Here is a 17,339-nt window from a genome sequence, read left to right as displayed (position 1 = left end):
AGGCCCCTAACTCGTCGGTTAGGTACATGTACCCTCACTAAAAAAAGCAGATGGATAAAGCAATGTTAACCCGTGATAGTAACCTGCCGAATGTCGACTGGAGCACATTCCTGTAACGCTCCACCACAAATATTCGTCGTGAAATCATTGATATTGCTATAGTTTTTGGTGGATTACAGGTAGGTAAGCATTTCACTAGAAGCGACAAAGATTCCTATGCAGTTATCTGTCCATTTATTGTAGGTGCAAATATACAAGATGACGTCTCATGTATGGTCACAGACGGCATTTAAGTTCAACAAGCAGTAGTATTGTCGTTGGAATGTTCCCCTCGCAGTAAAAATGATAAGATTCAGTGTTACCCGAATTTTTCGCCTGCAGATGACGCGTCTGTAATTGATACGCGAGCATTTCATCTGGATAACTTTAAATAAAACACTGCCAGCATGTACGATGTGTTGCTTTTATTTAAAGGCATTATATTCAACTGTCTGCCACAGTTTGTTCTAAAGGTTGTGAAGATTGTGGCAGGTCGGAATCCCTGGAACTCTCGCGAGGCCTTGCTCAAGCAACCCAAGCTTAAGCGGATTCAAACTTGCGCAAACCTGAAAACTTGAACAAATAATGAAAGGGTCATTGAGGAAGCGTCAAATAATTTAAAAGAAGTGATAATAAATGACAAACGGAATTGCTTTAATGGACATCTTCCTAGTTTTATGAAAACGTCTCCATGGAGTTTCTGGAGGACGATGACTCATTCTTCTTCCCTTTCCGATATGTCCATAATAGGCGGTAATAAGGTCCACGATGAGCAGGTTGTATGTGCTGCATTTAACAATCATTTTAGTTTTCTATTCACAAAGGATGAAGGTTGTCTGCCTTGTTTTTACATGGATGGGCCTTCAATTCCTGATTGTTATTTCTGAGCATGGTATATGTCACTTGCTGTTAAAAATTGCCAAAAAGAAAACCCCTGTTCAGGTGGTATGCCAAATGCCTTCTTAAAACGCTCGGCCAAGCGATATCCTTGAAAATATTGTTTAGTAAATCGCTTCAGGATGGCACGCTCCCGGATGACTCGAAAACAGCACTAATAAAACTCTTACATAAATAAGGAAACAAGAATTGCATAAAAAATATCGACCAATTTCTCTGACTTGGACAACATACAATATTTTCGAACACCTAATCTATAAGCATGTAATCGTTTTTTTTTTTGATGAGCATTGCGTCTTGACGAACGCTCAACATGAATTTCTGCAGGGCTTTACCACAGACACTCAATTACTAGAATATATTTAAGATTTTGCAAAACAATAAATAGTACAAAAGAAAGCGACGCTATGTTCATGGATTTAAGTAAAGCATTCGACAATGTAACCCACTGCTAATTACCTTACAAATTAAGTTTTTTACTCACAAAAATAAGCTACTAAAATGAATACAAGCATGCCCAACCAACAGCTCCCCATAAGTTAGGATAAACGACACTTCCTCCAACTTATTACCTGTCGCTTGTGGCGTTCCCCAGGGATCCGTGCTGGGTCCTCTGTTATTCTTGCTTTATATAAATGATATTGGCAGTAATGTATCTGGCAAAATTAAAGTTTACATGGGTGACTGCACACTATACGATGAAATTGCCTTACCGGAAGATCAAGTCATGCTAAATAGCGACTTTGGCAAAATAATTCGAAGGTGCCATCAATGGCAAATGTCTGTTAACTATGAAAAGACCGTCTGTGTGATAATAACACGAACGGAAAAGCCCCTTCTCTTTTACTATTTTCCCCGGAACACTTATATTTCTGAGGTATCTCACTATACATATCTCGGCCATACACATATCTCACAATCTCCCCTGCTGAAAGCATATCATACAATAGTTCGTCCTACTTTAAAATATGCAATGATCATTCGGGACCCCTACACAAAAATAAATATAGAAAAATTAGAAAGAATTCAAATGAAAGCTTTCCGATTTATCTACAATTCTTATGGTCCAATTTGTATAACAGTTCTCCTTAAACGTTGTGCCTTCTCTTCGATTAGAGAACGAATCGTGCTTCCCGATTAAAATTCTTTCTTCAGCTAATGAGTGGCCACTATTATACTGATACCTCGCACATCTTAACACCCTTAACTGGTTAAGCTACTCGTCATAAACAGTCTCGAACAGGAAACCCATTAACACTGCATAGCAATTGCTTCAAATGTTCTTATCTTACAAGAACAATAGTTGATTGAAATAAACGTCCTGATGAAGTCATTACACTAAATTCTTTATCCAGTTTTCAGGCGCACAAACATTCTTGGCTCAATCGCACATCTTTTCTTTGTTCCTTTTTTCATGCAATCTGTCCTTTTTGCATGCTGAATTGAAGCATCGGCATCATTGCTTGAATAGTATGTTTGTATGAATGTACTTGCATTTTCCCACCCTGCTAAGATCTTGTAAAAGATCCCAGTATCTGTGAATAAATTGTCTGAAGAAATAAATAAGATGGGAGGAGGCAAAAAGAAATAGAAACCTATCGACTCGCGTCTATAGACAGACTCTAGACTATGTATCAACAGAAGAACAAATCTATAGAAAGGCAGAGTCGTCTATAGAGAGACTCTAGACTTTGTGTTAATAGAAGAACAAATCTATAGAAAGGCAGAGTCGTCTATAAGAAGTGTGTTGATTTCTATAGAGAGAACTCTTTTTTTTAAGGGATGGTAGTAACGGGAGTAAGGATTTTTTTACGGCACGCCGGCCCCTTCTGTAGTGCTGCAACAACATTGAAATCAGTTGATAGGCTGCTTCTTTTATGCGAAAGGCTGGGGACGTCCCTCCACACGTCGAAAGCTGCCGTCTGCGTGGCAGCTTGCGAAACAGTAATCTTTACCGGGAAACGTATGCGGGGGGCTCTACGTGCTTGGTATTGTTGTCAGGAGTGCCTTATACTCAATTAAGTGGTTCGGATGATGTTTGTATACTTGTTCTTTATTGAAACGTTCGCTGTTTGATTTGTTGTGTGCTTGATTTCAAATTATGCATGTACGGTTCGTTTTACTTAGCTGACTAATTAAAGATTCTGCCTTAAGGGGGCACGAAGCATTGCTCCTGGCCCTACACCGCCGCCGCGATCGGCCAACATTTTTGCTGCCGGATGTGTACACAGAAAATGCAGACGAAATAGAGGCTACCAGATTCGCTGTAATTATGTACGACGATTACGATATTCTCTAATGCGAAATTTGAGCTCAGCAGTATACTAGTTTTCGATTCGCGATATGCTGAGACAAAGAACTTGAGACCGAAATCACCTCACCAAGTGACAGTGGGCCAGCGCCGTCAGCGCCTTCGCAGAGGGAGGGGCAGTATGGGAACGGTGCCATGACGAGCCGCATCGGAATCAGCTGCGGAAGAAGACGACGAAGGAGGCAGCAGTGGCACGAGCACGTTCACGCGGTTGCGCCGAGGGGCGGCGACGCTCTGGCCAGGATTGGCCAACTAAGTGCTGCAGGCTCAGCGTGAGAGCCGCCGTAGCCCAATGGACAAGGCATCGGTATTCTAAACCGAGGATTGCGGGTTCGAGTCCCGCCGGCGTTGCACTTATTTTGCGTTCGGGCTTCTCGTTTTTTTTCATCTTTAATCGTCATCTGCGCCACTTAAAATTTTTAGTGAAGCAAAGCACAAATAAGAGCAGATGCCGTCTCTTACTTTTGCTACAGCCGAAATGTTGATGAAGCCTTCTACATGGCTCCTTCGGTTCTTATGTGTCCTTTGTACTGGAAATCTCACATTTTAAAGCTTATTTTTGTACTGAATTTTTGTCATCTGCGTCGCCATGCATATTGTTGAGAGAGATAAAGTAAGCAGCATTCGCATTTTTATGAGACAACAGAGTCAATGATTGAACTGTCTCGTAAAGAAACTTCTATGTAGTTCGCCTTCGGGGAGCTAGCTTTGTTCACCTCAAACATACATGACGATTCCCGCTTCTTGCAATCTCAGAACCACTCATCTTGTTCGCCGATTCTTGTTGTCGTCGTCGTAGACCTGCGTTTTTGTAGCCCATATCCAAAGCTGAAGATTGGCGATGAATTGCGTGTTTAATTTGGGTGTATAAAAACTAGGGAAATAATAATTTGAACATCGCTACTTTTCTGAAACATTTCTCTGAAAGCGAAAAGAGAGTTGCGAAACACAGCGCAGGCATAGCTTTTCTTCATTCTCATTTTTTTCTGAATACATGTTCGATGTGCACCCCGAAAAGAAACGAGATGAGGCCTGTCGGAAATGCGCTGTGGAAGTTATTTGCAAAGAAAAAGCCCTGAAATTCACCTCACTATATAATTAGGCTGCAGACGAATGCGCTGTTCGTAAATGCTTTTTTGTTAGCCTTCTGTAGTTTTGTGACATTTTTTTCCCCGGCATTTTGGCGTGTTTAAGCAACTCTTCAAACAAAATATTCACCGGCGGTGGACTAGTTGCAATACTAGACGGTGATTACCCACACTGGCTGCTCAACACCAATAGTCCTCTTTATGGCTGCTCAGTATCAACGTAAATCATGGTGCATTTTCATTGTTACCTACATCAACTATGACGCTAAAATCAACAGTCCTGATTGATTGCTTCCCGTAAAACATTCCCTATAGTGGAAGCGATAAAGAGAGCGCGTTATCAAATCATGTAAACGACAAATCTAGACTATGCCCGAGTCGCCTACACTACATGCAGCCGGTTCGCTCTACGAAACGCGCTCACCTAATCATGAGCTATTGACGGAAAACATCCTTGCTAAAACTTAACGTTCAGTGTAGTTGTCGTGTAGTTGACGTGTGACAGACACCAAGGTAGGGGGAGACACCGCACACCGCAGAAACAAGCGTTACGTGCCTGGCGCTGCCGTTGAGAATTGAAAATGACGTGGAAACATGGCGCGCCGCCGTTGCGTGGCACTAAAATCTCGCAAGCTGCCACCCAGGGTGACGAGGGTGCGAGTGCCATTTTCCGAAAAGTCCGAGTGCCCTTTTCCTTTTCATTACAGGGGCTCTCTCTCTCTCTGCGCGCCATGAGCGCGAAATGGGTTGCTTTTCTTTTCCATTTTTTCTGTTTATTTTTCATGGATAAAGGAAAGGCATTGCTGCGTTGTATTACAAACGCTGTGGGCTATCGTATGGAAATGAAACGCACACTTTGATGAGTTCAGTGTTTCCCAAAGCCGTTACAAGGCCCGTCAGTGGCTTGCGTCATTGCCAACGACGATGAGTAATACAATGCATTTCTGGCATATCTTCCAGCGTACTGCCAAGTGGGATACCTGCACACATGTTGGTGCAAGTTTTCTGTTCCAATCATAGCTCAAATAAACCTATACAGTAATTGCGTACGCTTATGCTCGGCCCACAGGAATACCTCCTGCGAAGCACTGGGTGGGTTCAGATGATTTGGCACTTAATTAAATGAGTGAGAAACTGATGACATTATTTAGCCGGATATCAGTCTACGAAAAACCACCCGATATTGCTGACGCAGCAGAGATATGAGGGCAACGTGAAAAGTATCTGAGTATCGGAAGACACACAAGGCGCACAGGACATGTGCGACATCGGTTCATCGCACACTCACAAAGTCTGTGTTGTCAGCTACAAACATTACGAGTCTCTGTGCTGTTAGCTTGATGCCTGTTTCCAATTCGCTTGTAGCTACAATTGGTGTTCATAACATGCGTTAGAAGGATTGGATGGGCGTTTTGTTTTCTTTATTCTACTGCCGCAAAGGTCATGCTTTGACAACTGTGAAGACTGTCTTGGGATTGCCGAGAGCGACTACGTGGCTCATGTCATATGATCAATAAATGCGGAGATATGCACAATGTGTATGCTAAAATCTACGCATAGGCTCAAAAGCAATCTCACCAGTATACAACTCCAGTGGCTAATATCTACCGTATCTCCGTATTATCCACCGGTATGTGCGCTTGTCTACAGCGTACACGGGTTGTGCCGCCGATGAACGACTTTTGTCTGTAGTGAATCTATAGACGGCATGTAAACCTAAAGCAATAGGACTTTTACACTATCGGCTTTCTTCTTGTTCATCTCACGCCTTACCACCGTTGGTATATGGGATGTTCGCTCATGTTGAGTAAAACCTTTGGTGACGTGCCGCTCTATGGCCTTCATCGGTGGTGATATAGGAAACCGTGGAGAATAATTCGAATTGCAAAGCAGTATGCAGGGTGCTTCACCTAAATTGAGCCGAACATTAAAATATACAGACGCTACGTAGCTGGAGAGAACAAAGGTAATGTTTGCCGTCGGTTTCAAGCACTCAGTTTATTTCTTGCTTTCCCCTAATTAGGTCATTTGTCTTAATTGAAAAGTCACAAGGAGAAAATTATAGAGCAATGCGAGAGACTCCCGCTCTTTGTGGCTCAAAATGTGCTACATAAAAGTGTTTTTCTGGGCGTAAAACAAGCTCGCGAATAGGCGCAATGTACGTGCTCGAGCGGCAGTCCCGTGGCAATATATATACATGCAGTGTGTTTCATGGAATACTTTGAAATTCTTTTTATTTTGTAAAGGTCTGTTCTTGTTGACGAGCTGGTCTACTCGCAGGGGCGGATACCACTTGCACTAAAATCTGAAACACAAAATCGACTAATTAACAAGAATCCGGTACTAAACTTTTTAGCTAACTATCTTATGGCCCATATTGCAATTTACAAATTCAAGCAGTGGATTTCGCAAGGCGGATCCACTTGGAACGCATTCTCAGGATGACACCAGTTTCGGAATGTAAATTCCCGAACTTTGCGAAAAAATGCATTGGCGTTCCAGTTACCCCTGTGCTTGAGTGCATGTAATGACGTTTTGTTAACAATTAAATGGTAGTCCTACGTAAAGTGCGGGAGTTTATATATCGAAACTTGTGTCACCTTGAAAATTCGTTCCAAGTGGTTCCGCCTTGCGAAATCTACTGTTTGCATTTGTAAATTGCAATATGGGCAATCAGATATTTAGCCTAGCCTTAGGAGCTCCACGGCTGGAATTTGCAAATTGCAATATGTGCCATAATGTAAATACATAAAAACTTAATACGTAATTTCTTATTCGTTAGTCGATCTTGAATCTCAATTTTTTGCGCAAGTATTGTCCGCCGCTTCGAGTAGACCAGCTCATGAACTAGGATTGTGATATCTGCAACAGGCAGCTTTTAAACATATTCGAAAGTCTTCGCTGACACACCATGTATGTGGTGTGTGGCGGCGGCGGCGAACAAAGCACGTTGGCTGCGTTGGTGCAGCACAAGAGAATAAACAGCACCTAAGTGAAAACATGTTCTTTCTAAGTGTCAAACTGCTCGGCTGATGTACCGTGTTTTCACGTACGTCGAGTTCATTTCTCTGTGCTATATTGATATATATATATAGATATATATATATATTGATATATATATATGTCTGTGTGCGTGTGTGTGTGTGCACGCGAACAAGGTATAGACTCGGGATGGACAAAAAATATACACCTTATCGACTCTTGTCCATAGACACTCTATAGACTAAGAAACAATAAGGAAAAACCGAAACTGCATCGAATTTTTTCTTCAGGTAATCAGTGGGGCGGAGGCATACAAAAGGAAAAAGGATGACAACAATTTTTTCGCTAGGCTGGCTTTAGAATGGGAGTAGACAGAAATGGAAAGCTTATGAACGTTCGTCCATAGACAATTTATAAGCTTGGAGAAGTGAAAAATATTCCAGACAGTCTGTAGACAAATAATGGAAACAATAAAGACGGTGTCAACATTTGTACATAGGGAGTCTATAGAGCAGTACCGGACAAATAGAACAAACAGCTTATCAACGTTCGTCTATAGACAATTTATAAGCTTGGAGGAGTGAAAAATATTCGAGACAGTCTACATAGAAACATTGGAAACAATAACTAAATACTGCTTCAACATTTGCCCTAAGGGAGTCTATAGAGCATCATCATCATCATCATCATCATCATCATCCTAGTTATGCCCACTGCAGGGCAAAGGCCTCTCCCATACTTCTCCAACTACCCCGGTCATGTACTAATTGTGGCCATGTTGTCCCTGCAAACTTCATTTTATCCGCCCACCTAACTTTCTGCCCCTCTCTGCTACGATTCCCTTCCCTTGGGATCCATTCCGTAACTCTTCATGACCATCGGTTATCTTCCCTCCTCATTACGTGTCCTGCCCATGCCCCCATTTCTTTTTCTTGATTTCAACTAAGATATCATTAACTCGCGTTTGTTCCCTCACCCTATCTGCTCTTTTCTTATCCCTTAACGTTAAACCTATCATTCTTCTTTCCATAGCTCGTTGCGTCGCCCTCAATTTAAGTAGAACCCTTTTCGTAAGCATCCAGGTTGCTGCCCCGTACGTGAGTACTGGTAAGACACAGCTCTTATAAACTTTTCTCTTGAGGGATAATGGCAACCTGGTGTTCAAGATCTGAGAATGCCTGCCAAACGCACCCCAGCCCATTCTTATTCTTCTGATTATTTCAGTCTCATGATCCGGATCCGCAGTCACTACCTGTCCTACGTAGATGTATTCCCTTACCACTTCCTGTGCCTGACTACCTATTGTAAACTGCAATAAGTAGTCTATAGAGCAGAAGCGGACAAATAGAACAAACTGCTTATGAACTTTGGCTATATGCGATCCATAAAGCGGGAGTAGGTAAAAAGAAAAAGAAAGCTTATCGACTTAAGCCTACAGTCTACGAACACAGAATTGCCAAAAATATAGACTGTATCGACATTCGTCCATGGGATATCTATAGAGCCGAAGTAGACAAAAAGAAACAAACACCTAAGCGACTGTTTCTACAGACCCTCTACAGTGGAGGGGGCAATGCAGCAGCAGCAGCTTGAACATATTACCTAAACGCTTCTTCTTGTTTCCACAGCTTCTGGATTTCTCGGCTGGCCATGCCGTTCGTCACAGGCGCATGGCGTGCCCTGCACCGCTCGAACATGTGGTGATTACCGTCAATTCTTCATGGTTCAGCCCTATGGTCCAGGCGTGTGGTGGGCGTGAATTTCCTGCGCACGTTCTTCCTTCTCTGATGATTCTGCGCACTCCCGTGGATGCTCCTAGCCCGGCAACTATTAAAGCAAATCCTAGCGCGGCAACAGTATTAAAGCTCCGTCGTTCCAGCGCCGCGGCAGTGGGCAATGCAGCAGCAGCAGCAGCTTCAGCATGTTGCTCGAACGCTTCTTCTTGCTTGCACAGGTACATTAGGTGAACGACTAGTTCTGTATCCGATCCGATAATCGATTCCTGCTGATGCTTTGTTGCCAAGAGAGTTATTTGCATAGTAGACTATAGACTGTAAGCAGTGGTGTGACGGCTTTGTAACCTTTCAAAACGAATCTTCTGGCATGTGCCGTTATTGAGTAGGGGTTGTCGCAGCTTTTATCTGTCCAAAGTAACATAAGTGCCTGTATCAATTATGTACTGTCTAAACGGAGTACATTTGAAACAGATATCGCTTATTTAAAAGAGCGCATGCTCATCTTCGAAACTCAACCGAGTACTTTAATGTTATTGCAAAGTGATGTAACTAATCTCAAGAAAGCAGCAACCGATTTGGAATATACGTCTCCGTTTTGGTATGTAAGGCAGATGAAATAGTAAACAGAGGTAGAAGAAACGATGAGATCGTGTACGGCCCAAATTGAGAAGGCGGGGGAATAAACGACAGTCTCTTGAATGTGATCAAGAAAAGGTGTTTTCAAGGAAACACATGGACTTACTATCAATAATATGGAAAGATGTCAACGGCTAGGAAAGAAAAATAAAAGCACGCCCCGTGCTCTTAAGGTTCTCGGACTATCGCGACAAAAGTTCAATGCTGAAAGAGCACAAGAAAGCTGGGAGAACACTTTACATAACAGAGGACATTTCTTTCAAAGTTCGTGAGATAAGAAAAAAATTATGGCAATGCTCACAAGAAGGATGTGATGAAGGCTCCAAAGTTAAAATAGTTTTCTATAAATGCAGCATAGATGGTGAAATGTTTGTCAGTGTTATCTGGAAAACGCAAATGCTGTAAGCTGAAACGATGGAGCAAAGAATGTGATAACCGTTGCCAATCGCCATTCACCATCTTAATCCTTAACTGCAGCAGCGTTGTCAACAAAGTCGAACAGCTTGAAGTTATCCTTCGCTCGCTGGACCGCGATATTTCAGTGTTGACTGAAACCTGGTTATATTATGATATGTATGATAGCCAATTTGTCCCGATAAACTACAGAATATTGGGCAAAGACTAAATATTGCGCAAAGGAGGAGGCGTAGCCATTCTTTTTAAATATGCCCTTCAAATGTTAAGAATGCCCGACACTTCGGGAGTAAAACGCTTTTTCTGCAACTTTTGTATTAACAATGTCAAATACATTCTTGGTGCCGTATACAGGCCCCTAACTCGTCGGTTAGGTACATGTACCCTCACTAAAAAAAGCAGATGGATAAAGCAATGTTAACCCGTGATAGTAACCTGCCGAATGTCGACTGGAGCACATTCCTGTAACGCTCCACCACAAATATTCGTCGTGAAATCATTGATATTGCTATAGTTTTTGGTGCATTACAGGTAGGTAAGCATTTCACTAGAAGCGACAAAGATTCCTATGCAGTTATCTGCCCATTTATTGCAGGTGCAAATATACAAGATGACGTCTCATGTATGGTCACAGACGGCATTTAAGTTCAACAAGCAGTAGTATTGTCGTTGGAATGTTCCCCTCGCAGTAAAAATGATAAGATTCAGTGTTACCCGAATTTTTCGCCTGCAGATGACGCGTCTGTAATTGATACGCGAGCATTTCATCTGGATAACATTAAATAAAACACTGCCAGCATGTACGATGTGTTGCTTTTATTTAAAGGCATTATATTCAACTGTCTGCCACAGTTTGTTCTAAAGGTTGTGAAGATTGTGGCAGGTCGGAATCCCTGGAACTCTCGCGAGGCCTTGCTCAAGCAACCCAAGCTTAAGCGGATTCAAACTTGCGCAAACCTGAAAACTTGAACAAATAATGAAAGGGTCATTGAGGAAGCGTCAAATAATTTAAAAGAAGTGATAATAAATGACAAACGGAATTGCTTTAATGGACATCTTCCTAGTTTTATGAAAACGTCTCCATGGAGTTTCTGGAGGACGATGACTCATTCTTCTTCCCTTTCCGATATGTCCATAATAGGCGGTAATAAGGTCCACGATGAGCAGGTTGTATGTGCTGCATTTAACAATCATTTTAGTTTTCTATTCACAAAGGATGAAGGTTGTCTGCCTTGTTTTTACATGGATGGGCCTTCAATTCCTGATTGTTATTTCTGAGCATGGTATATGTCACTTGCTGTTAAAAATTGCCAAAAAGAAAACCCCTGTTCAGGTGGTATGCCAAATGCCTTCTTAAAACGCTTGGCCAAGCGATATCCTTGAAAATATTGTTTAGTAAATCGCTTCAGGATGGCACGCTTCCGGATGACTCGAAAACAGCACTAATAAAACTCTTACATAAATAAGGAAACAAGAATTGCATAAAAAATATCGACCAATTTCTCTGACTTGGACAACATACAATATTTTCGAACACCTAATCTATAAGCATGTAATCGTTTTTTTTTTGATGAGCATTGCGTCTTGACGAACGCTCAACATGAATTTCTGCAGGGCTTTACCACAGACACTCAATTACTAGAATATATTCAAGATTTTGCAAAACAATAAATAGTACAAAAGAAAGCGACGCTATGTTCATGGATTTAAGTAAAGCATTCGACAATGTAACCAACTGCTAATTACCTTACAAATTAAGTTTTTTACTCACAAAAATAAGCTACTAAAATGAATACAAGCATGCCCAACCAACAGCTCCCCATAAGTTAGGATAAACGACACTTCCTCCAACTTATTACCTGTCGCTTGTGGCGTTCCCCAGGGATCCGTGCTGGGTCCTCTGTTATTCTTGCTTTATATAAATGATATTGGCAGTAATGTATCTGGCAAAATTAAAGTTTACATGGGTGACTGCACACTATACGATGAAATTGCCTTACCGGAAGATCAAGTCATGCTAAATAGCGACTTTGGCAAAATAATTCGAAGGTGCCATCAATGGCAAATGTCTGTTAACTATGAAAAGACCGTCTGTGTGATAATAACACGAACGGAAAAGCCCCTTCTCTTTTACTATTTTCCCCGGAACACTTATATTTCTGAGGTATCTCACTATACATATCTCGGCCATACACATATCTCACAATCTCCCCTGCTGAAAGCATATCGTACAATAGTTCGTCCTACTTTAAAATATGCAATGATCATTCGGGACCCCTACACAAAAATAAATATAGAAAAATTAGAAAGAATTCAAATGAAAGCTTTCCGATTTATCTACAATTCTTATGGTCCAATTTGTATAACAGTTCTCCTTAAACGTTGTGCCTTCTCTTCGATTAGAGAACGAATCGTGCTTCCCGATTAAAATTCTTTCTTCAGCTAATGAGTGGCCACTATTATACTGATACCTCGCACATCTTAACACCCTTAACTGGTTAAGCTACTCGTCATAAACAGTCTCGAACCGGAAACCCATTAACACTGCATAGCAATTGCTTCAAATGTTCTTATCTTACAAGAACAATAGTTGATTGAAATAAACGTCCTGATGAAGTCATTACACTAAATTCTTTATCCAGTTTTCAGGCGCACAAACATTCTTGGCTCAATCGCACATCTTTTCTTTGTTCCTTTTTTCATGCAATCTGTCCTTTTTGCATGCTGAATTGAAGCATCGGCATCATTGCTTGAATAGTATGTTTGTATCAATGTACTTGCATTTTCCCACCCTGCTAAGATCTTGTAAAAGATCCCAGTATCTGTGAATAAATTGTCTGAAGAAATAAATAAGATGGGAGGAGGCAAAAAGAAATAGAAACCTATCGACTCGCGTCTATAGACAGACTCTAGACTATGTATCAACAGAAGAACAAATCTATAGAAAGGCAGAGTCGTCTATAGAGAGACTCTAGACTTTGTGTTAATAGAAGAACAAATCTATAGAAAGGCAGAGTCGTCTATAAGAAGTGTGTTCACTTCTATAGAGAGAACTCTTTTTTTTAAGGGATGGTAGTAACGGGAGTAAGGATTTTTTTACGGCACGCCGGCCCCTTCTGTAGTGCTGCAACAACATTGAAATCAGTTGATAGGCTGCTTCTTTTATGCGAAAGGCTGGGGACGTCCCTCCACACGTCGAAAGCTGCCGTCTGCGTGGCAGCTTGCGAAACAGTAATCTTTACCGGGAAACGTATGCGGGGGGCTCTACGTGCTTGGTATTGTTGTCAGGAGTGCCTTATACTCAATTAAGTGGTTCGGATGATGTTTGTATACTTGTTCTTTATTGAAACGTTCGCTGTTTGATTTGTTGTGTGCTTGATTTCAAATTATGCATGTACGGTTCGTTTTACTTAGCTGACTAATTAAAGATTCTGCCTTAAGGGGGCACGAAGCATTGCTCCCGGCCCTACACCGCCGCCGCGATCGGCCAACATTTTTGCTGCCGGATGCGGACACAGAAAATGCAGACGAATTAGAGTTTACCAGATTCGCTGTAATTATGTACGACGGTTACGATATTGTCTAATGCGAAATTTGAGCTCAGCAGTATACGAGTTTTCGATTCGCGATATGCTGAGACAAAGAACTTGAGACCGAAATCACCTCACCAAGTGACAGTGGGCCAGCGCCGTCAGCGCCTTCGCAGAGGGAGGGGCAGTATGGGAACGGTGCCATGACGAGCCGCATCGGAATCAGCTGCGGAAGAAGACGACGAAGGAGGCAGCAGTGGCACGAGCACGTTCACGCGGTTGCGCCGAGGGGCGGCGACGCTCTGGCCAGGATTGGCCAACTAAGTGCTGCAGGCTCAGCGTGAGAGCCGCCGTAGCCCAATGGACAAGGCATCGGTATTCTAAACCGAGGATTGCGGGTTCGAGTCCCGCCGGCGTTGCACTTATTTTGCGTTCGGGCTTCTCGTTTTTTTTCATCTTTAATCGTCATCTGCGCCACTTAAAATTTTTAGTGAAGCAAAGCACAAATAAGAGCAGATGCCGTCTCTTACTTTTGCTACGGCCGAAATGTTGATGAAGCCTTCTACATGGCTCCTTCGGTTCTTATGTGTCCTTTGTACTGGAAGTCTCACATATTAAAGCTTATTTTTGTACTGAATTTTTGTCATCTGCGTCGCCATGCATATTGTTGAGAGGGATAAAGTAAGCAGCATTCGCATTTTTATGAGACAACAGAGTCAATGATTGAACTGTCTCGTAAAGAAACTTCTATGTAGTTCGCCTTCGGGGAGCTAGCTTTGTTCACCTCAAACATACATGACGATTCCCGCTTCTTGCAATCTCAGAACCACTCATCTTGTTCGCCGATTCTTGTTGTCGTCGTCGTAGACCTGAGTTTTTGTAGCCCATATCCAAAGCTGAAGATTGGCGATGAATTGCGTGTTTAATTTGGGTGTATAAAAACTAGGGAAATAATAATTTGAACATCGCTACTTTTCTGAAACATTTCTCTGAAAGCGAAAAGAGAGTTGCGAAACACAGCGCAGGCATAGCTTTTTTTCATTCTCATTTTTTTCTGAATACATGTTCGATGTGCACCCCGAAAAGAAACGAGATGAGGCCTGTCGGAAATGCGCTGTGGAAGTTATTTGCAAAGAAAAAGCCCTGAAATTCACCTCACCATATAATTAGGCTGCAGACGAATGCGCTGTTCGTAAATGCTTTTTTGTTAGCCTTTTGTAGTTTTGTGACATTTTTTTCCCCGGCATTTTGGCGTGTTTAAGCAACTCTTCAAACAAAATATTCACCGGCGGTGGACTAGTTGCAATACTAGACGGTGATTACCCACACTGGCTGCTCAACACCAATAGTCCTCTTTATGGCTGCTCAGTATCAACGTAAATCATGGTGCATTTTCATTGTTACCTACATCAACTATGACGCTAAAATCAACAGTCCTGATTGATCGCTTCCCGTAAAACATTCCCTATAGTGGAAGCGATAAAGAGAGCGCGTTATCAAATCATGTAAACGACAAATCTAGACTATGCCCGAGTCGCCTACACTACATGCAGCCGGTTCGCTCTACGAAACGCGCTCACCTAATCATGAGCTATTGACGGAAAACATCCTTGCTAAAACTTAACGTTCAGTGTAGTTGTCGTGTAGTTGATGTGTGACAGACACCAAGGTAGGGGGAGACACCGCACACCGCAGAAACAAGCGTTACGTGCCTGGCGCTGCCGTTGAGAATTGAAAATGACGTGGAAACATGGCGCGCCGCCGTTGCGTGGCACTAAAATCTCGCAAGCTGCCACCCAGGGTGACGAGGGTGCGAGTGCCATTTTCCTTTTCATTACAGGGGCTCTCTCTCTCTCTGCGCGCCATGAGCGCGAAATGGGTTGCTTTTCTTTTCCATTTTTTCTGTGTATTTTTCATGGATAAAGGAAAGGCATTGCTGCGTTGTATTACAAACGCTGTGGGCTATCGTGTGGAAATGAAACGCACACTTTGATGAGTTCAGTGTTTCCCAAAGCCGTTACAAGGCCCGTCAGTGGCTTGCGTCATTGCCAACGACGATGAGTAATACAATGCATTTCTGGCATATCTTCCAGCGTACTGCCAAGTGGGATACCTGCACACATGTTGGTGCAAGTTTTCTGTTCCAATCATAGCTCAAATAAACCTATACAGTAATTGCGTACGCTTATGCTCGGCCCACAGGAATACCTCCTGCGAAGCACTGGGTGGGTTCAGATGATTTGGCACTTAATTAAATGAGTGAGAAACTGATGACATTATTTAGCCGGATATCAGTCTACGAAAAACCACCCGATATTGCTGACGCAGCAGAGATATGAGGGCAACGTGAAAAGTATCTGAGTATCGGAAGACACACAAGGCGCACAGGACATGTGCGACATCGGTTCATCGCACACTCACAAAGTCTGTGTTGTCAGCTACAAACATTACGAGTCTCTGTGCTGTTAGCTTGATGCCTGTTTCCAATTCGCTTGTAGCTAGAATTGGTGTTCATAACATGCGTTAGAAGGATTGGATCGGCGTTTTGTTTTCTTTATTCTACTGCCGCAAAGGTCATGCTTTGACAACTGTGAAGACTGTCTTGGGATTGCCGAGAGCGACTACGTGGCTCATGTCATATGATCAATAAATGCGGAGATATGCACAATGTGTATGCTAAAATCTACGCATAGGCTCAAAAGCAATCTCACCAGTATACAACTCCAGTGGCTAATATCTACCGTATCTCCGTATTATCCACCGGTATGTGCGCTTGTCTACAGCGTACACGGGTTGTGCCGCCGATGAACGACTTTTGTCTGTAGTGAATCTATAGACGGCATGTAAACCTAAAGCAATAGGACTTTTACACTATCGGCTATCTTCTTGTTCATCTCACGCCTTACCACCGTTGGTATATGGGATGTTCGCTCATGTTGAGTAAAACCTTTGGTGACGTGCCGCTCTATGGCCTTCATCGGTGGTGATATAGGAAACCGTGGAGAATAATTCGAATTGCAAAGCAGTATGCAGGGTGCTTCACCTAAATTGAGCCGAACATTAAAATATACAGACGCTACGTAGCTGGAGAGAACAAAGGTAATGTTTGCCGTCGGTTTCAAGCACTCAGTTTATTTCTTGCTTTCCCCTAATTAGGTCATTTGTCTTAATTGAAAAGTCACAAGGAGAAAATTATAGAGCAATGCGAGAGACTCCCGCTCTTTGTGGCTCAAAATGTGCTACATAAAAGTGTTTTTCTGGGCGTAAAACAAGCTCGCGAATAGGCGCAATGTACGTGCTCGAGCGGCAGTCCCGTGGCAATATAAATACATGCAGTGTGTTTCATGGAATACTTTGAAATTCTTTTTATTTTGTAAAGGTCTGTTCTTGTTGACGAGCTGGTCTACTCGCAGGGGCGGATACCACTTGCACTAAAATCTGAAACACAAAATCGACTAATTAACAAGAATCCGGTACTAAACTTTTTAGCTAACTATCTTATGGCCCATATTGCAATTTACAAATTCAAGCAGTGGATTTCGCAAGGCGGATCCACTTGGAACGCATTCTCAGGATGACACCAGTTTCGAAATGTAAATTCCCGAACTTTGCGAAAAAATGCATTGGCGTTCCAGTTACCCCTGTGCTTGAGTGCATGTAATGACGTTTTGTTAACAATTAAATGGTAGTCCTACGTAAAGTGCGG

General features: G+C 42.4%; 2 non-coding genes across 2 annotated transcripts; both read left to right on the top strand.

Moving 5' to 3' along the window:
• Positions 1-3,525: 3,525 nt before the first annotated feature.
• Positions 3,526-3,600, top strand: TRNAR-UCU (transfer RNA arginine (anticodon UCU)). The gene has a single exon. It is a non-coding gene; the product is annotated as a tRNA-Arg (tRNA).
• A 10,379-nt stretch (positions 3,601-13,979) lies between these two features.
• TRNAR-UCU (transfer RNA arginine (anticodon UCU)) lies at positions 13,980-14,054 on the top strand. Its single transcript has one exon. It is a non-coding gene; the product is annotated as a tRNA-Arg (tRNA).
• The last annotated feature ends 3,285 nt before the right edge of the window (positions 14,055-17,339 follow it).

The sequence above is a fragment of the Dermacentor variabilis genome, unplaced genomic scaffold (genome assembly GCF_050947875.1).
Source record: "Dermacentor variabilis isolate Ectoservices unplaced genomic scaffold, ASM5094787v1 scaffold_13, whole genome shotgun sequence".
NCBI classification, from domain to species: Eukaryota; Metazoa; Arthropoda; class Arachnida; order Ixodida; family Ixodidae; genus Dermacentor; species Dermacentor variabilis.
The sequence above is the reverse complement of the archived record's forward strand: the minus strand, read 5'-3'. Positions and strand labels throughout refer to the sequence as shown.